General features: G+C 43.9%; 2 long non-coding RNA genes across 11 annotated transcripts in view; one reads left to right on the top strand and one right to left on the bottom strand.

The window, feature by feature from the left end:
- Positions 1-2,028, bottom strand: part of LOC121816957 (uncharacterized) — a 29,595-nt gene extending 27,567 nt beyond the window's left edge. The window contains exon 1 of the long non-coding RNA XR_006056700.2: positions 1,557-2,028. This is a non-coding gene — a long non-coding RNA (uncharacterized LOC121816957). The remainder of the gene's footprint in view (positions 1-1,556) is intronic.
- LOC121816955 (uncharacterized) overlaps positions 1-22,665 on the top strand; it is a 345,801-nt gene that overhangs the window by 137,330 nt on the left and 185,806 nt on the right. The gene's annotated exons all lie outside the window — the stretch shown is intronic.

The raw sequence follows: 22,665 nt of genomic DNA, 5'->3' as shown, positions 1-22,665 counted from the left end.
CATATCTGTTTTGCATCCATTGTTGAAGCTTTTGATAACAAGCTTGGTATGAAGAAAATTAAGGTAATAAATAGCAATCGTTTTGCTGAGGGTAGAGGTTCAGTCCCTAATCAGGAACCAAGATCCTGGAAGCCCAAGACATGCTGCACACACAGGAAAACAAAACAAAAGTAATCACTGAAGGACACAAATACTCCCCTTTCAACCTTATATCCCAGCTTCAGAAAGAGATGCTCAGAAACGGTCCTGTACCTGGGATATCTAGCTGTTCTCTGGTTCTCCAGGAGGTATGGCGGTTGATCCTTCCACTCCAACAGAGGATAAGATGGTGGGGAGGCCTTTGATCTCTGGTCCCATCACCTTGATATTTCTTCATGGCAACCACCCTGCCTCAAGTTATGGAGAATGGTCCCCATTGTTCCACTATCCCCATCTTCATTCCACCTTAATTACTAGTGGGGTTTCTGTCCCAGACTTCATTTGCATTGATGAGCCAGGAAGACGAGCTCGTGGATAAAGTGACTCGCTTTCCTCAGTTCATCCCCCTCCGTTCCTTTCTTTGCCTGCCCTCTTGGGCTACAGGATACCTCTGTTGCTATCACGGGCCCGGGCTCACATCTCAGTTGTCTGTGGGAGTGGGTCCTGTGAACCCTGTTCAAAGTTAGTCCCACTGAACCTCAATTGGCTTACCTGTACAATGGAGATACAAGTTGGACCCACAGTTTAGGACTGAAAAGTAAATACCTTCATAGCCCAGGGTCTGGTACATAGTAAATGATTCTTAAAGGTCCTTATTAAGCAAGAACACCTAGGGACCTGGTTCACTTGGTTACTGGAGTTGAACTCTCAATAGTGATTGAATTTTATTGTCAATCTTGCCCTTTCTCTATCTACCTACCTAACTTTCTATCCATCAATCCATTTATCCATCCATTCTCTTTTCTGACCGTTCATCCATCCATCTACCTATCCATCCATCCTTCTTATTATCTGTCTGTCTATCCACCTACCTACCTTTCTATCCATCTATCCAATCCACCCATCCACCATTCTTTCTTTTCATCTGTCTAATGATCCATCCATCCGTCTATCTTCTGTGTTCTGATTTGCTGACCTTCCTCTGTGACATCTACACCTGATGGCTGTCTGCCTCCATTGGTCACATCCTCTCCTGCTTTTTCTCACCCCTAAACCTTTGTCTGTGCTGTTCTCACTGCCTTGAGCACCCCATCCTGTCCCCTCACCCCTGGTTAACCCTGCTGAGATGTTACTCTCTCCGGGATTCTTACTTCATTCACCAAACCATCCACCCTAGCAGCTTCCCTACCTTAGTATTTATCACACTGTATGGCAATCGTCCATTGCCTTACCTGTAACCCCTCCCCCAGAACCTGAGCACCTGGAGAGCTGGACCTGCGTTCTGTCCAGTGTTAACTCTCTCGTGGAGTGCATTGTCAACATAGAGGAGCTCTGTGGACACATTCATGTACCACATTTACTGAGCAGCCACTCTGTGTCAAGCATTACAGTCACGAACCAAACGAGAGGATTCTTACCCTCAGAGAGCTTCTAATGTGAGTGGCTGAAAGGACACTGGGCTCTAGAACGCCTGCCCGTCAGCAGCGTGGAACGTCTTGTGGCGGTCCAGGCACCGCTGGCATTCCCATCTCTGTGCATTTGGACGTCCTCTTCCCATGCTTCCGGCACCCTTTCTCTCCTGTCTGCTGAACTCCCACACCAAGGCTGGGGCAGAAATCACTGTGTAGGTCCCTATGTCGGTGATCCTCTTGTACCTTGAAAATTCCATCAAAGCAGGGTCTTGGGTGTGTGGGCACCTTTCAGAACATCGGCCCTCAGGGAACCAGGAGACTGTCTCTCACTTTCCCTCCTGCAGGTCCAAGCTGGGCAGATGTGAAGGCCTTCAGCAAACATACGCTAGAGAAGGAGAGGAATCATGTTCTCAGTCTCTCTGCTTCTGGCCGAGGAAGGATTGTGTTTTTGAGGGCCCTTTTGCACAATTCTGATCTCATCCTCTGCTTGACGATGTGATTACTTTAACTCTCAGAGACTGCTGGGCGAGGCCTGGCCAGGCGCTCTGCGATTATCCAGAAACGTATTTCTAGAGAAGTGCCAAGTGACCTGCTGGAACTTGCAGGGTCCAGCGATGTTAAATAACATGTACTTTGTTTATTAACAACATTGATGGATTCTTCTGTTAAAAGAGCCATTCCTTTCCCACATAGAGAATGTTTAAATGAAGTTTTGTCCAAAAAACAAACATTTATAGCATAGATGCACAACTGGAAATTTTGTCGTGGGGTAAGGGGGATTTATCCTGGCTTAAGGAGAAGTTGGAGATGGGTATTGAACAGGGAAACAGAAGAGAAAGAGAAAAATCTGGACAGGCTGCCTTCCTCCCTGGGCAGGGCTTGGAAAGATCCTGTCTGTGGCTGTAATATTTTGCCCAGTTGAGTCTGGTGAAGTCCCCGTCGGCTCTTGAGCAGAGTGACTGTGTTTCTGAAAAGGGTCATTCTGCCTAGAATGCGTGGCTCCTAACTTCTGTTCCAGTGGTTCTTTCTCTACCCATATGGTCTCTCAACCCAAGGGCATGACTCTAGACATTGCTCTTTTTTTGAGTCAAAGATGGTGGTGGAAAAAAAAGTTCATTTTCTGAGAGTCACAGGTCAGCTTACTGGACTCCTCTTGTGTGCTCTATAAAATTAAATCTAGTATAGGAGTAGCCAACTCAAACAAGTTCTAGGGCTGGGCAGGTAGCACAAAGGAGTGATGCTGATCAAAGGTGCATCAGATGGGACTGGCAGGAAACAGAAGATGCTTTCCAACTGGGTCATCTGATGGAAGGCTCCTCAAGGGACTGCTTACAGGTGTCTGGGAAGGATGAAACGAACTGAAGAGGTAAAAGAAAGCCAAGGAGAATAGTGAGGGACTTCCCTGGCGATCCAATGTTTAAGATTGTGCTCCCAGTGTGGGGGGCTTGAGTTCAATCCCTGATCAGGGAACTAGATCCCACAGGCAACAACCAAGACGAGGCACAGCCAAAAAAAAAAAAAAAAATAAGAGGATTGGTGAGGTACCCTGAGACTAGGAACATATGGGGGACACTTACCTCCCCTAGGCTGAAAGAGAAGTTACTGAAGACGGTGATTCTATGGAAGAGGCCCTCAGAGGACTGGAGCCCTGACCTTGGGTAGAGTCTAGTGCAGGACAGAGTCTAGATTGTGGGGAGAGGGGAGTCTAGTCTAGGGCCATCCGCCTTCTGAGACTCTTTGACACCTCAGGGAGGTATATATGGGGGAGTATATGCCACAGGTTCTCCACACCCATATTTCTTCCCCATTTTTCCTGTTGGCCAAGGCTAGCTTGAAGCCAAAGAGGGGACCCACGCAGATCCATCAAGATCCATCTCCAGGGGCACACAGTAGGGTGGGGGAGGGTGGAGAGTGACTGTAAAGGGGCAAATGAAAGATCTTGAAGATGGTACTCAGGATGTTTCATTTCCGCAGAAAAAATGGATACCTTTTCCCCGGTAAATCATGGCTTTCTTTGCTCACCTTAATTTCTCCCATTCTCTAAAAGGGTAATGACAACAACATCAACAGTAACAAACTAACATCCACTGAGGGGCCTCCCTGGTTAGTCCAGTGGTGCTTCCACCGCAGAGGGCGCAGGTGCAATCCCTGGTCAGGGAACTAAACTCCTGCGTGCCACGCAGCGAGAAAACATCAAAAGCCAGACCAACCAACCAAACCAGCAAGAAACAGAAAAACAAAACCACTCGAAACAGCCATTGACCAACCCCTAGAGAGGTGCTGTGAAGATTAAATGAATCAATTCATATAATGAGCTTAGAATATTTCGTTATTATTTAGTCTCTCGGTCGTGTCTAACTCTTTCGTGACCCCATGGACTGTAGCCTGTCACGCTCCTCTGTCCATGGGATTTCCAAGGAAGAATACTGGAGTGGACTGCCATTTCCTTCTCCAGGGGATCTTCCTGACCTAGGGATTGAACCCAGAGAATCCTTAGTGGGTGGATTCTTTACCCCTGAGCCATCTGAGAAGCCCTCAAGTAAGTGTTAAGTTTTGTTTTGTTGTTACAGCTCCCTGATCCTCCTTTGTTTCTCTACTTTTGAAAGCGGTGGGTGTGAGATGTATTTTCCAGTCCCTTTAATTCTTCTGTAAGTAAAACAACCCCAAGAAGTCAATGGTAAAGAGCACCAGACTCTGAGGCACAATGTGAGGAGACACCAGGGAGTGGTGGGGACTGGGGCAAAGCTCAGCATCCCTTCTCAAGGGACCACCCACCGCTCAGCTCCAGCCAAGATAACCTCGTAGGGATGTAGGCTGAGGTTGCCAGAACTTTCAAGGTTTCAAGAAAAGCTGAAAAACTGATGTTTTTCTGTGAAAGCGTCTGATTTTTCAGTGTTGGCGAGCAATTCAAAATTGTAAAAAAATATGTCGTCTGCGCCAACTCTCTGTGAGCCAAGTAAAACAGGTCTGGGGGCTGGATCCGGCTTACATGTAGCCAGCTATGGTCTTCTGCTAAGTTTACGCCCCACGGACCAGAGAAAGCTGTTGGCTTCTCCAGGGAGCAGGAGCGTGACCCTGGCTCTGGGCAGAAGGCTCTTTAGCGAGGTCTGAGCTGAAAGCTCATAGATAAGACTAAAGCAGCCTGGACCTAAAACATAAGAGCTGGAAGGATGCAGAGGAAGGGGATGACATTTAGCGGGTGGCAAGGGCGGGGTGGGTTTTTCAAGAGAGGGACATGTAGGCTGGATTTTATTGGAAGCCTGAACAGTTTTGGTATCATGGTCTTGCGCTAACTTCTGGTTTCTTCTAGATGACTGCGTGAAGTGATTTTCATTCTGTTCAGTATTTTTATCTTTTTTCAAATGTCCTTGTCGGGGCAAGGAGAGTTAAAATCCAACTCTGTGATATTACATAAATCAAGGAATTAGCATCAGCACGCATCCCCTGGTTCTTCTCCAGATAAACTGGGTTGCAGGCGAGGCTGCCCCATGCTTCGAAGCTGTTTGACTTAATACACCCCTGGAGTGGGTTCAAGCTCTCTTCCTGCTTCCTTCCCTTAAAAGAAGAAAAATAAAAATGCCGTTTTGAATTCCCCGTCTTTGGGAGAGATGGGAGCCCACAGTTGTGTATAGAAACCCTCTCCCTGCACACACATCTGTTATACACATTGCCACGGTGTACTCTGCTTGTTCAACAATGAACAAAATGATTTCCTCTCATTACTTCCCGTGTCGCTTCAAAACCGCACTCGGCAAAATAAAACCACCGAAGGGAGCTCAGCCAATCAAACCTCCTCGCTGGCCCCAGTTTAGGGGCTTGGGGGTGGCGGGCAAGGGGGAGGCATGGGGGTGCAGGGAGCTGAGGCAACCTGTGGATGAGGGAACAGAGCCGTGGTTGTGATGGATTGCTGTTGCTTCTTGTGTGTCTTTTTGTGTGTGTGTGTGTGTGTGGGTCCGTGTATATGTCTATACACACGTCTGTGTGGCTGTCTGGGTGTCTATGTCTGTCTGATTATCTATTTGTTGTGTCAATTTATGTGCTGTGTGTCAATTTATTTTATTTTATTACTGTGTTCCAACTTTATTGAGATATTATTGACACATGCTGCAGGTTAGTTTAAGATGTACCATGTGATGGTTTGATGCCTGGGTGTATTGGGAAATGATTACCACACTAAGGTTAGGCAGCACCTCCATCTCCTCATATAATTGCCTTTTTTTAAAAAAAAAATTGTGTGATAATTAACACTTAAGATCCACTCTCTTAACAACTTTCAAGTATGTAATACAGCAGCGTTTTGTTTTGTTCTCTTTTGGGCCACGCCATGCGGCATGCAGGATCTTAGTTCCAGACCAGGGACTGAACCTGTGCCCCCTGCATTGAGAGGAAGTCCCAGTATAATAGAGTATTGTTAAGTATAGTCACTGGGCTGTACATTAGATCCTCAGGATAGACCCACTCGTTTGTTTGCACGTGCTGTATCCCTCTGAGGAATAAGGTCATTTTGTGGTGGTTCAGACAGTAAAGAATCTACATGCAATGTGGGAGACCTGTGTGATCCCTGGGTTGGGGAGATCCCCTGGAGGAGGTCACAACAACCCACTCCAGTATTCTTGCCTGGAGAATCCCCAGGGACAGAGAAGCCTGGTGGGCTACAGTCCATGGGGTCACAAAGAGCTGGACATGACTGCGTGACTTAGCACAGCATGGCAGCAGTGAATGAAGACATGGAGACTCAGAATGGCTGTTTGTCCAAGGTCACACGGCTAGTAAGCCATAAACATGGGATGCAAACATAGGTCCCTCTGGCTTCGGGGACAATACTTACTACCACTACAGTTTTGCTGTGGTAGATATGTGGGTTCTAAGGGGCTGTGGAAGGGGCTAAGTATGAGTAGAAGTGAGGTAGTCTTGGCTGGAAAATGAGGACTCTGGCCATGGGCGAGGTCCTATGAGAACTCCTGCGTGTCCAGCACTCAAGTGCCAGTGAAAGAAGAGCAAGGGAGAGGAAGGCCCTTAGAGGCTGCTTGTGTGTTTCCTTAGAACATTAGAGGCTTTCCCCTCTGCTTTCCAGAATGCACCATGACGCTTGCCATCTTGTTGTGCTTTTGCAGAGTTAAGGATTATGGAGCTGGGTGTGGCAGCATGCGGAGACCTGAGGCGGCAGGAAACCTCAGTGAATTCTGATATCTTTTTTTTTTTTTAACCACAACGAAAGGCACGTGGGATCTTAGTTCCTGGACCAGGGATTGAATCCATACTCCCTGCAGTGAGAGCGTGAATTTGTAACTGCTGGCCTGCCAGGGAAGTCTCATTCTGATAGAATTTCGTCTGTCTCTCCAGGGGACAAACCACAGTGTTCACTTAAGCAGACAGATCTGTATTTCTTATGAAGCACCAGGAATTAGGCAACAAGTTCTTGCTTAGGCCTGAAAGGTTTTGAAATGGTAATCTGCCCTTTAGGCAGGGCTTGAATCTACTTGAGGTGGTGAGCCTCCCATCCCTGGAGGGGTACAAGTAGAGGCTGCATTGTTTCATGGAAGGGAGTCTTCTATTGGGTTAGCGAATGAACTAAATGATCTTTGAAGTTCTTTTCAATGCCTGATTTCAAATTTCTGAGACATTAAGGACTTGGCTATATTCTGGGCAAAGCAACTGAAATATATGAGTATCTACCACTCCCTCTGAGGCTTAACCTCTCAAGAATCACTTGGCAAGGTGTATTTCTTTATTTGGGCTTCTCTGGTGGCTTAGACGGTGAGGAATCTGCCCGAAATGCAGGGTTTGTCTGAAGAATTCATAGACAGAGGAGCCTTGCAGGCTATAGTCCATGAGCTCACAAAGAGTCAGACATGACTGAAGAACTGAGTACACACACACACACACACACACACACACTTATTTATTTATTACCTTGAATTTCAGTCATTCCTCTTTTTGATCTAAACTCAGGCACAGAAGTCGGCATATTCAATTGATGAGGCGTGTGATTTGCAGAGATACTACAGTGGAGTGGTTTTGAGGTCAGGTTAAAATCCTGCCATACCATTCGCTGGCTGGGTGACCTTGAGCAAGTGACTTAACATTTCAGAACCTCTATTTCCCCATCCATAAAATGGGGTCAGTAATAGAACCTACTCCATAGGATCGACTTGATGGTTGAATGAGATCTGCCCTGTAAAAGCCTTATCATAATGCTTGACATATAAAATAAGTGCTTCATACATACATAAAATATTATTATTATTTAATTAATAGATATTAACTGAAAACCAGTTAGCTGTCAAACCTAGCAACATGTAGAAAGAAAAAAAGGTCCTTCTGCTGTTGCAGAAAACCCATATCTTCCTACACTAAGGTGGATCAATATGGACAGGAAATTCAAGACAACACTCACCTCTCTCCTCTCAGTTTTCAAAAATCTTCCCACGAGGTCACATTTGGATGAAATCCAAGGCTTGGGTGATGCCTGGACCTTGATTTTTATCAGAATCGGCTTTTCCCAACTAGACTGCACTTGCCATTGATATAGAATATGGCGTTATTTATTACTTGTTGAATACCCACAGTCTGTTCAGCCCTTTACAAGAGATAAAGAAGATAAGTCCTGGGCCCCCCAGGGGTTTGCGATTCGAGTTCCTCAGTCTCAAAGTGCACCAGCTCAGAAAGACTTTGGATGCCCTCGGCACGTTGACTCTGAAGTCATTTATTCCTCCCATAAGGAAGATGATTAAGTGAGAGGCCGAGCTTGGATCTTTGCAGAGTTCTTCTAGATAGAAAAACACAGTAACAGCAGATGCTATTAAAAATTAATAAAAAAAAAAACCCCTCTTTCTAAACTCAAAACTCTGGAAGAGGAAGTCATCACAAATCATGGAACAGAGGTGGTTTTGATTTCCTGTCTTCCTTTATAAGTTTCCAACTTTTTTTTTTTCAAGTCTCCAACTTTAAAACTTTACCATCCAGACTGTCTACCATGCGGAGGAGGGGAAGGGAGGATGACAGGTTTTTTCAAGGTAGAGTAAGAAATACAAATGGATGCTGTTTTGCCTGGAAGTTTGGCACATTTATGGACATTCTTTTGGTTCCAGCAAAATATGCCAAGATCCTATTAAATTAAACCCTGGTTCTCTCACTGTGGTCCTTGCTCAGTGAAATCATGAAGTTACGTCCATAAAATACCATGAGTTCATCACTGTTCTGTTTCCAGAAGGGAGGCCGATTCCCATGGACCCAATGAAAGAAGAGTCTGGATGTTTGGTAGCAAGGTAGTGAACTTGCTCCCGTGCTGGTTGATTCTGTCCAGAGTTGCAGGGAACTTACACAGATGCGAAACATGGAGAGGTTTATCTGAAATGGGAGCTTTTTGTCGTGATGTTGGTCCAATCCCTCATCCCAGAGTGAAACTTAGAAATTACTCTGGACTCTTAATCGCTCAGTTTTCCTCCATCAATCACATCATGGCACTCTGCATTCCAGGTAGCTCTCTAATCCATTCTGCTTACACCCTGGTCCAGGCCACCACTGTCTTTTTTTTTGGGTGGGTGGGGGGGGGGAATGTGAGGGGTGGCTGAAGGACTTTTATTTATTATTGAAGTATAGTTGATTTATAATGTTTTAGGTATATAGCAAAGCGATTCAGTTATATATATATATATGTAACTTTCCAGATCCTTTTCCATTATAAGCTATTACAAGAAATTGAATCTAGTTTCTTCTGCTATACAGTAGGTCTCTGTTTATTTGTTTTCTATATAGTAGTGTTCATTGGAAGGACTGATGATGATGCTGAAGCTCCAATACTTTGGCCACCTGACGCGAAGAGCCAACTCACTGGAAAAGACCCTAATGCTGGGAAAGATTGAGGGCAGGAGGAGAAGGGAATGACAGAGGATGAGATGGTTGGCTGGCATCACAGGCTCAATGGACATGAGTTTGAGCAACATCCTGGAGATGGTGAAGGACAGGGCAGCCTGTCATGCTGCAGTCCATGGAGTCGCAAAGAGTCAGAACAACAGCAACATATACGTGTGTCTGTTAATCCCCAATTCCCAGCTTATCTCCCACCTTCCCCTTCTGGTAACAATAAATGTGTCTTCTCTGTCTCCATCATTGTCTTTTATCTAGGAGACAGACAATTTCCTAACTAGCCTTCTTTTCTTGCTGCTTTGTTTAGATTCTCTCTCTCTCTCTTTTTTTCATTCATTCTATCTTTTTAAAAAAAGTATTATTTATTTGGCTGAGCTGGATCTTAGGTGTGACACTGGGGATCTTTTGTTATGGCTTTCAGACTCAGTTGTGACATGCAGGATCTTAGTTCCCCAACCAGAGATTAAACCCATGCTCTCTGCATTGGGAGCACAGAGTCTTAACCACTGGACCACCAGGGAAATCCCTCTTTGACCCTCTGAACACAAAGTTAGGATTAGGGTTAGTTGATGGGTAAGTGGGAATGTTTGTGATGCCTTGGGAAGACTAAGAAAGTTGACAACTGCTCAGGGTAACTTTTTGTTCCCCACCTTCCCCCTCCATCACCCCAACTCCCTCATTTCAGCACCTGTAATCTGGAATGTTTATGTGATGGCTAGAGCTCCAGCAGCTCCTTTAAACTATGAGATAACTTGGAAATGGAGGACAAAGAGAGAAGGAGCATGCCTCTGCCTCCCTGAAATTTTGATGGAATTGCCGTATTTCCCTGATTGCCCACTTCAGGGATTCTTTGATGAGAAGAAAAAGTGAAATCTTAAATGTTTAAGCTACCGTAATTGGGCTTAAATACCTAGCTAATATACTAGGACATCTTATTTCTTCTGACTTGTCTCTCTTTCGATCCCCCAATGTGGACCTCTCCTTTTGGTAAGACCAAGCTAAGCACATCCTTCCTTTGGTGATAGTTTTCCCAGACTTTCATCCTGGTCTGATACTGCATCTGAGTTCTGATGTTGCAATGCACCTCTGTCCGAGATTTATTTTCACTTCCTTAATCTAACTTAATTTTTCAGTTTTGACACCTGCCTTCTATCTTTCTTCTGGAACACTTAGAGCTTGGAGAAAGGAGTGTTGATACTATTTTTAGAATGGGAACCAAATTCCCTTCTCTTTGACCTTTATCTGTTCATTTATCTGAGAGAAGCTTATTAACTTCCATTGTATGCTAGGAACTGTGCCAAGCACAGCCCTCCAGGGGTTTGTATTCTAATACCTTGAACAACATTATAATAATTTCTTTTGCTTAAAAATTTCTAATATTGACATGTCATCTACTGATCATCAGCTTTCTGTCTGTCTATCCATCTGTCTGTTAAGACACTACATGTAGTAAAAGGGAGGTTTCAAACTAGAAATATATTTTAAACCAAAAACATAAATGACAAGATGATTATGATTATACAGTGGAAGTGAGAAATAGATCTAAGGGCCTAGATCTGCTAGATAGAGTGCCTGGTGAACTCTATGGAATGAGGTTCGTGACATTGTACAGGAGACAGGGATCAAGACCATCCTCATGGAAAAGAAATGCAAAAAAGCAAAATGGCTTTCTGGGGAGGCCTTACAAATAGCTGTGAAAAGAAGGGAGGAGAACAGCAAAGGAGAAAAGGAAAGATATAAGCATCTGAATGCAGAGTTCCAGAGAATAGCAAGAAGAGATAAGAAAGCCTTCTTCAGCGATCAATGCAAAGAAATAGAGGAAAACAACAGAGTGGGAAAGACTAGAGATCTCTTCAAGAAAATTAGAGATACCAAGGGAACATTTCATGCAAAGATGGACTCGATAAAGGACAGAAATGGTATGGACCTAACAGAAGCAGAAGATATTAGGAAGAGGTGGCAAGAATACACAGAAGAACTGTACCAAAAAGATCTTCACGACCAAAATAATCATGATGGTGTGATCACTCATCTAGAGCCAGACATCCTGGAATGTGAAGTCAAGTGGGCCTTAGAAAACATCACTACGAACAAAGCTAGTGGAGGTGAAGGCATTCCAGTTGAGCTATTTCAAATCCTGAAAGATGATGCTGTGAAAGTGCTGTGCTCAATATGCCAGCAAATTTGGAAAACTCAGCAGTGGACACAGGACTGGAAAAGGTCAGTTTTCATTCCAATCCCAAAGAAAGGCAATGCCAAAGAATACTCAAACTACTGCACAATTGCACTCATCTCACATGCTAGTAAAGTAATGCTCAAAATTCTCCAAGCCAGGCTTCAGCAATACATGAACTTTGAACTCCTTGACGTTCAAGCTGGTTTTAGAAAAGGCAGAGGAACCAGAGATCAAATTACCAACATCTGCTGGATCATGGAAAAAGCAAGAGAGTTCCAGAAAAAACATCTATTTCTGCTTTATTGGCTATGCCAAAGCCTTTGACTGCGTGGATCACAATAAACTGTGGAAAATTCTGAGAGAGATGGAAATACCAGACCACCCGACCTGCCTGTTGAGAAATCTGTATGCAGGCCAGGAAGCAACAGTTAGAACAGGACATGGAACAACACACTGGTTCCAAATAGGAAAAGGAGTATGTCAAGGCTGTCTATTGTTCCCCTGCTTATTTAACTTATATGCAGAGTACATCACGAGAAATGCTGGACTGGAAGAAGCACAAGCTGGAATCAAGATTGCTGGGAGAAATATCAATAACCTCAAATATGCAGATAACACCACCCTTATGGCAGAAAGTGAAGAACTAAAAAGCCTCTTGATGAAAGTGAAAGAGGAGAGTGAAAAAGTTGACTTAGAGCTCAGCATTCAGAAAACAAAGATCATGGCATCTGGTCACATCACTTCATGGGAAATAGATGGGGAAACAGTGGAAACAGTGTCAGACTTTATTTTTGGGGGGCTCCAAAATCACTGCAGATGGTGATTGCAGCCATGAAATTAAAAGACACTTACTCCTTGGAAGGAAAGTTATGACCAACCTAGATAGCATATTCAAAAGCAGAGACATTACTTTGCTGACTAAGATCCGTCTAGTCAAGGCTATGGTTTTCCAGTAGTCGTGTATGGATGTGAGAGTTGGACTGTGAAGAAGGCTGAGCACTAAAGAACTGATGCTTTTGAACTGTGGTGTTGGAGAAGACTCTTGAGAGTCCCTTAGACTGCAAGGAGATCCAACCAGTCCATTCTGAAGGAGATCAGCCCTGAGATTTCTTTGGAAGGAATGATGCTAATGCTGAAACTCCAGTACTGTGGCCACCTCATGTGAAGAGTTGACTCATTGGAAAAGACTCTGATGCTGGGAGGGATTGGGGGCAGGAGGAGGAGAAGGGGGCAACAGAGGATGAGATGGCTGGATGGCATCACTGACTCAATGGACATGAATCTGAGTGAACTCCGAGATTTGGTGATGGACAGGGAGGCCTGGCGTGCTGCGACTCATGGGGTCGCAAAGAGTAGGACATGACTGAGTGACTGAACTGGCAAACTAGGTCCCATGAGCCAAGTTTAGCCCTACCAGCTGTTTTTGTAAGGCTTGAGAGCTAAGAATGCTTTTTATGGTTTTCAGTGGTTGAAAATTTTTTTTAAAAAGCAAGAAGAAAAGAAAGTTAATATTTTGCAGCACATGAAATTTCTATGAAATTTAAATTGCCGTGTTATTAATGAAGTTTATTGAGGTACAGTCGCATATATTCACTTAGGTGTTGTCTTTGGCTGCCCTTGCACTGCAATGGTAGAGTTGAGTAGTCGTGACAAAGACCAGAGGACCCACGAAGATGAAAATATTTACTCTCTGACTCTTTACAGGAAAATTTTGCTGGCCCCTGATTTAATGGAATCCCTTCCTGTCAAATTAAGTGAGAAAATAATCACAGGATTTGGCAAAGTTACTAAGATGCCTGTTGATCTGTTGTTAGGGATTTTCATAGTAAGTTTTCCTCTCATCCTTTGATTTTCTGCTTTCATCTTAAAACTTCCTAAGAAGCAATTCAGTGAGACCATGGTTCCTAGAACCTTCACCTGGAAAAATTCAAGGGACCTTCAAGGTGAGATATAATTCTCTCCAGGGTTGGGGAGGAGAAATGGCCTCAGGGACTCAAGGACTTACCAGCTTTCACCTTCCTTTCCTATAACCCAGGTCACTCAAGCAAATCTTTGGGTTCACCAAGGTTGATGAGTTCAACAACAACGGGAATATCTGATTGCTCAGTTTTAGGAGTGGGCCACAGGGGAAAGCCAGCCCTTGGTCAGCGCAGGGCGTACAGGCTCCTAGGGCAGCCTCAGAGGCTAAGTGTTGCAAGCACACTAGATATTTGCAAAGTCAAAGTCCCCGGTCCTAGCTTTGTTCCAAAGGAACTCCGTGTTTTTTCACTGTAATTGAAGTTGATTCGTTTTATATTTACCCTCTAAGGTCAGGGAGACCTGGATTTGACATCAATCCATCTGCTCTTCCCCTAAGCGTTTCTAATCCCTCCTCCATGGTGTAAATGGTTGATGATTTCTTCATCCTTTTCTCTTCCCAGTTTTGTTCCTGTCACTGGGCCAACTCAGTAAACCTTCCCTAAGCATATGACATTCTTGTTCATCAAGTCTGCCCCTGGGTGAAATCAGTCAATTTCTTTCATTTTTAATAGCTGTCATTATTTTGGTAACATTGTGCACTAGAAGAATCTATCACCTAGCATTTTTTTTTTCTTTTCCCCTTGAAGAATGGCATTGCCTTGAATCTAGTAAAACCAATGAATGGTCGGTATCCATCTCAGTTAATTAGTTTTCTTGGAACAATCTGTGTATGTCAAAGAAGGGAGAGAGCTGGGTAGGGGATACTTTGAGAGGATGATGGAGTGAGAGAGGTTTGCATTGTATTATTTATAACAATGGGAGTTCTGAGCTTTCCTGGTGGCTCAGTGGTAAAGAATCCACCTGCCAATGCAGGAGACTGGGGTTTGATCCTTGGTCTGGGAAGATCCCATATGCCTCAGAGCAACTAAGCCCGTGCAGCACAACTACTGAGCCTGTGCTCTAGAGCTGGAGAGCCACAGCTACCGAAGCCTGAGCGCCTAGAGCCCACGCTCTGCAGCAAGAGAAGCCACCGCAATGAGAAGCCTGCACGCTGTAAATAGAGTAGCCCCTACTCTGCACAGCTAGGGAAAGCCCACAACTAGGGAAAGCCCACAAAGCAGTGAGACCCAGTACAGTCAAAAATAAATAAATGCAGAAGTTTTTTTTTTTTAAATGGGGGTTCTGATCCCAGGGTTAAGCAATATTACACAGAGTAAGAATTCATTCTCTGTGTAAAAATTGAAATGAACAGAAAAATATTGAGTAAAATGTGCTATTTCTTCAATTCCCACCCCTTCTCCACCCTTAATGTAAAGACAAGAACATTTGGGTGTATATTTTTGAGTTCCTGTTTCTGTGATAGATTTTTTTTTCTTTGTGGGTTGCTTCTTATTTTGGGCTGTGATAAACAACACTGCTACCGATATGTTCATAAATATGCAAGTAGTTTTGCAGGTCAGATTCTTAGAAATAAAAATGCTGAGTCCAAAAAATGTATATTTTATATTTTGAGAGAGAACTGCCAATTTGCTTTCGAGCAAGACATTCCTAATTTAAACACCTGATTCACTTTGCTGTACAGTAGAAGTTAACACCACATTGTAAAGCAGCTATCAGTTCAGTTCAGTTCAGTTGCTCAGTCGTGTCTGACTCTTTGCGACCCCATGAATCGAAGCACGACTGGCCTCGCTGTCTATCACCAACTCCCGGAGTTCACCCAAACTTATGTGCATCGAGTTGGTGATGCCATCCAGCCATTTCATCCTCTGTCATCCCCTTCTCCTTCTGCCCCCAGTACCTCCCAGCATCAGGATCTTTTCCAGTGAGTCAACTCTTCTCATGAGGCGGCCAAAATACTGGAGTTTCAGCCTCAGCATCAGTCCTTCCAATGAACACCCAGGGCTGATCTCCTTTAGGAAGGACTGGTTGGATTTCCTTGCAGTCCAAGGGACTCTCAAGAGTCTTCTCCAACACCACAGTTTAAAAGCATCAGTTCTTTAGTGCCCAGCTTTCTTCACAGTCCAACTCTCACATCCATACATGACTACTGGAAAAACCATAGCCTTGACTAGACAGACCTTTGTTGGAAAAGTAATGTCTTTGCTTTTGAATATGCTATCTAGGTTGGTCATAACTTTCCTTCCAAGGAGTAAGTGTCTTTTAATTTCATGGCTGCAATCACCATCTGCAGTGATTTTGGAGCCCCCAAAATAAAGTCTGACACTGTTTCCACTGTTTCCTCATCTATTTCCCATGAAGTGATGTGACCAGATGCCATGATCTTCGTTTTTTGAATGTTGAGCTTTAAGCCAACTTTTTCACTCTCCTCTTTCACTTTCATCAAGAGGCTTTTTAGTTCCTCTTCACTTTCTGCCATAAAGGTGGTGTCATCTGCATATCTGAGGTTATTGATATTTCTCCCGGCAATCTTGATTCCAGCTTGTGTTTCTTCCAGTCCAGGGTTTCTCATGATGTACTCTGCATATAAGTTAAATAAGCAGAGTGACAATATACAGCAACTATACTCCAATAAAAATTCATTAAACATTTTATACCCCTTATGCCAAGAGAGACAACTCATTATTTTTTTAAGTTTATTGAAATACAATTAATGTGCAATAAAACATCCTTTGTAGAATACATTTTGATGAATTTAACATGAATCCATCACAGAAATCAAGAAATAGAACATTTCCATTGCCTCATAATGTTCCCTTGTGTTCTTTTGTAATCAATTCCCTACTCCCATTTCCAGCCCCCTGGTAACCACTGATCTGTTTTCTGTCCATTTAGGTTGGACTTTTCCAGTGGGTCCTATAAATGGAAATTATTTTATATAATTTTTGGTGTCTGGCTCTTACCACTTAATAGAATGAATGCTCTTGAGCTTCATCCATGTTTTGGTATATGTCAGTGGTTTGTTCCTTTTTATTGCTGTGTAGTATTCCATTGTATGGATATACCATAATTTGTTTAGTCATTCCTCAGTTGATGGGTACTTGGGTTCTTTCAATTTTTTGTGCTATTGTAAATAATTATTTCAAGCCTGGTGGGCTGCTGTCTATGGGGTCGCACAGAGTCAGACATGACTGAAGCGACTTAGCAGCCGCAGCAGCATGTTAAAATATTCATTTATAGATCACATTTTTAGGTGTGAAAATGTTTTAATTTCTCTTGGGTAAATACTTAGGAATGGAATATTACTAGTATGATAGTGAAAATGTCAGTCACTCAGTCATGTCCAGCTCTTTGCGACCTTATGGACTATAGCCTGCCAGGTTCCTCTGTCCATGGAATTCTCCATGCAAGAATACCGGAGTGAAAAAAAAAACAACAACAAAAAAAGAATACCGGAGTGGGTTTCCATGCCCTCCTCCAGGGGATCTTCCTCATTCAGGGATAGAACCCAAGTATCCTGCATTGCAGGCAGATTATTGGAAAATGGTTACATTTATAATAAGTGGTGAATTATTTTCTAAAGTGGCTGTACCATTTTGCATCCTCATTGTATTAGTTTATTGAGCTGCCATGACAAAGTACCACAGACTGGGTGGCTTAAGCAACAGAAATTTAGTGTTTCACAATTCTGGAGGCTAGAATCCAAGTTCAAGATCAAGGTGCTGGCAGGGTTGGTTTTTGCCCAGGCCTGCGTTCTCCATGGCTTGTAGGCGACTGTCTTCTCCCTATCACTCGACATGATCTTCCCTCTGTGTTTGTTCATGTCCTAATCTCTTCTTATAAGGTCAGCAGTCATATTGGATTAGCCCCCATCCTAATGACCTCATTTCAACTCACTTTAAAAAAAAATATTTATTTATTTGGCTTTGCTGGGTCTTACTTGTGGCATGTGTGATTTTCTGTCTTCCTTGCAGCTTGCAGTATCTTTTTAGCTATGGCATGTGAATACTTAGTTGAGGCATGTGGGATCTAGTTCCCTGACTAGGGGTTGAACCTGGGCCCCCTGCATTGGGAGCAAAGAGCCTTAACCACTGAATCACCAGGGAACTTCCAATTCAGTCACCTTTTTAAAGAACCTATCTCCAAGTACCCTCACGTTCTGAGTTGCTGAGAGTTAGAACTTGAATGTATGAATTTCGGGGGACATAACTTAGTGCGCAAGACTCATTAACAAGGTATGAGGGCTTCAGTCATTCCACATCCTCATCAGCACTTGGGCTCATCAGTCTCTTAAATTTTTGTCTTTCTGGTAGTATGTAGAACACATTGTTGTTTTCATGTGCCAAGTTTCTTTTTAAGCAAAGAAAAGCCCCAGGACTTGCCAGTGGTTAGGACTCCGAGCTTTCACTGCAGGGAGCAAGGGTTCGATCCCTGGTTGGCGAACTAAAACCCAGCATGCTGCATGGCTCAGCCAAAAGAAGAAAAAAGCACCTTAGTTCTGTGGCTGAGTACATCAGGGTCATCATGGTAACCAACCAATATGCCAGCCGTTCCAAAAGACTGTGTCACTGTATGGATGGCTCAGTGTGAAACTTTGACCACTCTTTGCAAATGACCTTTGTCTGACTGATGTTGTGAGGTATTCAGACATTTTGAAAATCAAGAGGAATTGTGAAAACTCTTGAAGTCAGATGCAGCCAGCATTTGGCAGAGGCCGATGGTTTCAGTTTTCTCAAGATAACCCTACAAAGGGAGATACGGCCAATGGGACCCTCTAAAAAAACGGAACGAAATAAAATGAAGGACAGATTTATGACGCAAATAAGCTGCTCTTTTGGTAGAGTGGGGCAAGGTAATTTATCAGCTTATTGGATTGATTATGATCAAAGTTGTTTAACTTGACACAAATGTCATTCAAGATGAAATTGGACATTTTCCTGGGACATTGGGCTTCACCCAAGCAGAATGAATTGGTAAGCGACACGCTTCTTAATAATTACCCTCTCAAGTGGTGGAGGATATCAATATAGATATAGACATAATTCAGCCTATCTATCTATCTACCTACCTATCACCTCTAAGTGTATGCATATATGTAGATGTATATTTACCTATAGATAGATGGATATTTTTTTGTAATATAATCTATTCTGTTTGCGTAAATGGTTCCATTTCAGATTCAATGCACAATAATATTCATCCATTTCTTCATCTTCCCGTTTTCCTCTCTCTGATCTATGCCTGTACCCAAGCCCACAAAAGCACCTCTGATAGATGGAGAGTGGTATTACGATTGATTGGCCTGCCCCTGCCGGTGCATCCATGTTTGGTCATGAGTGGGGAGGCTGAAAGGGGGCCGAGGAATAGAATGACTCGGCCTACAAGACAGCTCCTCTTTGATGAATAATCAGACACAGATGTCAATAACAATTAGATTGTCTGTAAACTCCAGTCACTTAGGGCTCCCGGAGCCTGTCCACAGGGCCTGGATTGAAACCCTCAGCCTCGTGAACTCCAAATCAGGTTTGGCATTGGGAATGAAAAGCCATCAGCAGTAATAGTATTACGAAGCTGTTGGTCGAAGAAGTACAACGGGCTTGGAATCGCGCTTGGGCTCTTGTAGGTTGCAGGGCAAAGAATGAGCCATGGAAGCTAGGAGATGAGAGGAAAGGCAAGATGGGGGCTGGTGGCACCGAGGGGCACCTGGGAGTGAACGTGCGCTTTGCTTACAAGCATGGACTCCATTGCAGCAGTATCCTGAGTGTGCGTCCTGGCTTTGCCGCTTGTAAGTTGTGTGATCTTGGACCAATGCTGTCACCGCCTCAGTTTTGTCATCATGAAATAGGGATGTCACAGGACCTAAAACCTAATATCATAAGAGGTATTATCTCATAGGGTAGTTGTAATCAGTAATCATCCTAATGAATTACTATTATCGGCAGAGCCTCAGGTGGTCAATAAAGTTAGCTTTTGAGAGTCTGACATGGGACTGTTTCATGTGTCATGGGTCATTTAATCTCCACCATGGCCCATTCTGAAGTGCAGCAGATAGAATCGTAGATGTCTCGTACTTAACCCAGTCCCTGGCATTGAATAAATTATGATTATCTTTATAATCTCCCTTGGGGGGTGCAGGGGACACTCAGGAAGGTGAAAACCAGCAAGTATTGCCCAGAATATGAAGGAGTCTCATTTTCTCAGTCCCTGCTGAAGGGCCCATCTTTCAAGCAAGAGGGAGAGAGAAATGGATTGTCACCAGAAGAAAGATGTTCTTTAATGTCTGCTTCCTCAGTATCTCATCCACGTGAATCAGGTGCTGCGTGTTTGAGGGAGAAAACTTGGGAGTAGGGAGAGCAGGAAGAAGTGGGATTCCAAGGACAAGCCCCCAATCCCTCTTGAAGGAAGAGATGGGAAGATGGAAAGAACCCTCCCAGTCCCTCTGACTTGGGTATCGAGTGCCGAGCCACGGATTCTCCTCTGGTATTTGCACAGTAGGAAGCATTCCTAGCTGATCCAGGTAGAGGTTGACCTTGAATGATTTTAATTCCAGTGGCACGTCTGCTTATTTTTTCCAGCTTGCTCTGCTTTTTCTCTAAGCTCATTTCCTGGCCTATCTCTTCCATCACTTCCTCCCCTGTCTTTTCCCAACTCAAACATTCTACACCCTTTAGACTGACCTGCTGACCCCTCACATCAACAAAGAACGTGGATTCTGAGAAGACAGGCTTTGGTTCAAAATCTGACTGTGTTGCTGGTTATCTGTGTGAAGTGGGACGAGTGGCTTTGCCTTGCTAAGCCTGAGTTTTCTCATCTGTCAAAAGGCAGAAATTGTGCATTTCTTGTAGGGTTGTGGAGCTCTTGTGGGCTTATCTTATAGTTACCTACTGCTGTGTAACAAACTGCCCTGAATCTTAGTGGCTTAAAAGAGGGAGTTTTCCAAGGACCTACCGTACAGTGCAGGGAACTCTGCTCGGTGTTATGTGGCTTCCTAGATGCGAGAGGCGTTTGGGGAAGAATGGATACATAGATGTATATGACTAAGTCCCTTTGCTGTCCACCCGAAACTATCACAACATTGTTAATTGGCTATGTGAAATGGAAGTCGCTCTGCTGTGTCTGACTCTTTGTGACCCCATGGATTACACAGCCCATGGAATTCTCCAGACCAGAATACTGAAGTGGGTAGCCATTTCCTTCTCCAGGCGATCTTCCCAACCCAGGGATTGAACCCAGGTCTCCCGCATTACAGGTGGATTCTTTACCTGCTGAACCACCAGGCTACGCTAATATAAAATGAAATGTTAAAAAAAAGCGTATCTGATTTTTTTTTAAAAAAAGGGAGTTACATTGATTTTCTAATAAATCTCCAACTTGGGTCCAGCTCACTGGGGACAAGCTCTATGTTCCACTTGGTAACAGGTGGAATGCTGGATGCTGTAATCAGCTGTAGGCTTGTCCATTCTTGTGTTTAGTGACTGGCCAGGCCTCTGTTGGACCAGACAGCCAAATCACCTACACGTGGCATCTTCCTGGGGCTACTTGGCCTCCTTACAAGATGGTGCTTAGGTTCTAAGGATGAGCATCCCAAGAGAGAGAAGACCAAGTGGAAGAAATGCTTATTTCCTTTTATGATCTGACTTGGCTGCCACAGAGGGTCACTGCTTCTACTTCCTGCTCACGGGGAAGTAAAGACATTTTCCCTCAGTTTCAGGGAGAACAGAAAGACTCCATTGGCTGACGGGGGAGTGGCAAAATTCTGGAAAGGCATTAGGAACTGGCAATATGCCGTGGTCTTTTTTTGTGGAAATCCAATGTGCCACAGTTAATATACATACAACTCTTTAATAGGAACTGGCACACGGGGAGTTGATGTTATCTCAAGTTCAAGCTCTTTCTACAATCTGAAATTGTAGGATCCCAGAGGGCTGAGACCTCATCATTCTCTGTTACCCTGAACTGGACAAGACCTAGAGGGGATATTTGGCAAGTATTTGTTGAATGATCAATGAACAATTTTTAATAGTTCAGTTGAGTGGCTCTTAAAACTGGCCCTTGATCAAAATTGCCGAGGAGGTAAGTTCAGATTATCCCCAAGCTCTGCACTTGACCTACTGTATCAGACTCTCTGAGGCTGGAGTTTGGGGACGAGTGCTTTTTAATGACCTTTTCCAGTGGTTCCCATGCAGCCAGTGTGAGAACTAGCATTTCTAAACCATAGGCTTAACTCAGGAGAATCTGATATTCTTACTAGGAAAGTGTTAGTCACCCAGTCGTGTACCACTGTTTGCAACCCCATGGACTATAGCCCACCAGGCTCCTCTGTCCATGGGATTCTGTAAGAATACTGGAGTGGGTTGCCATTCCCTTCTCAGGGGATCTTCCTGACCCAGGGATCAAACCTCGGTCTCCCATACTGCAGGCAGATTCTTTACAATCTGAGCCACCAGGGAAGCCCACTAGGAAAGAGCTGACCCATTTTATAGATGGACAAACTGAGGCTCAGGAGGTGAAGGGACTTGCCCAAAGGGATATAGTGAGTTAGACTGCCCTCCGAGAAGCAGCAGTGCAAGAACTCTAGGCACTGTGGTTAGTTGGTGAAGGTAATATTTTTCGATCAGAGTTTTGGTGGCAGTGGGGAGAAAGCTTTAGCGGTTCTTTAAGTGGGCAATTCTCAAATTTGGTTTTTCACTTGCTTACCTCCCTTTGATTCTTTTGCCACATTAGAGTAGCATATGTGGTTAACTCACATCCTATTTTTCTTTATTAAATAGACTCACTTTTTAAAAAATATTGTTTTAAATTTTTATTATTATTTGTTCAGCTACACTCGATCTTAGCTGTGCCACACAGTATCTTTGCTGCATTATACAGGCTCTTTTGATGGGTCACACAGATTCTCTAGTGTGCCCTGTGGGCTCAGTAGTGTGGCTCTGCAGCATGGGGGATCTTAGTTCACTGACCGGGGATCAAACCCTTGTCTCCTGCATTGACAAGCGGATTCTGTACCACTGAGCCACCAGGAAAGCCCTAATTATTTATTTAATTAAGAAATTTTTTTGGCTGTGCTATGCAGCATGTGGGATCTTAGTTCTCCAACCAGGGATCAAATCCACACCTCCTGCATTGAGAACACGAAGACTTAACCACTGGACCATCAGGGAAGTCCCAGGATTTGCTGCTTTAAATAAGACCAATCAGCCAGTCCAGTCCAGA

This window comes from Ovis aries, chromosome 17 (assembly GCF_016772045.2).
Source record: "Ovis aries strain OAR_USU_Benz2616 breed Rambouillet chromosome 17, ARS-UI_Ramb_v3.0, whole genome shotgun sequence".
Taxonomy (NCBI): Eukaryota; Metazoa; Chordata; class Mammalia; order Artiodactyla; family Bovidae; genus Ovis; species Ovis aries.
This window is presented reverse-complemented; position numbering and strand designations above follow the sequence as displayed.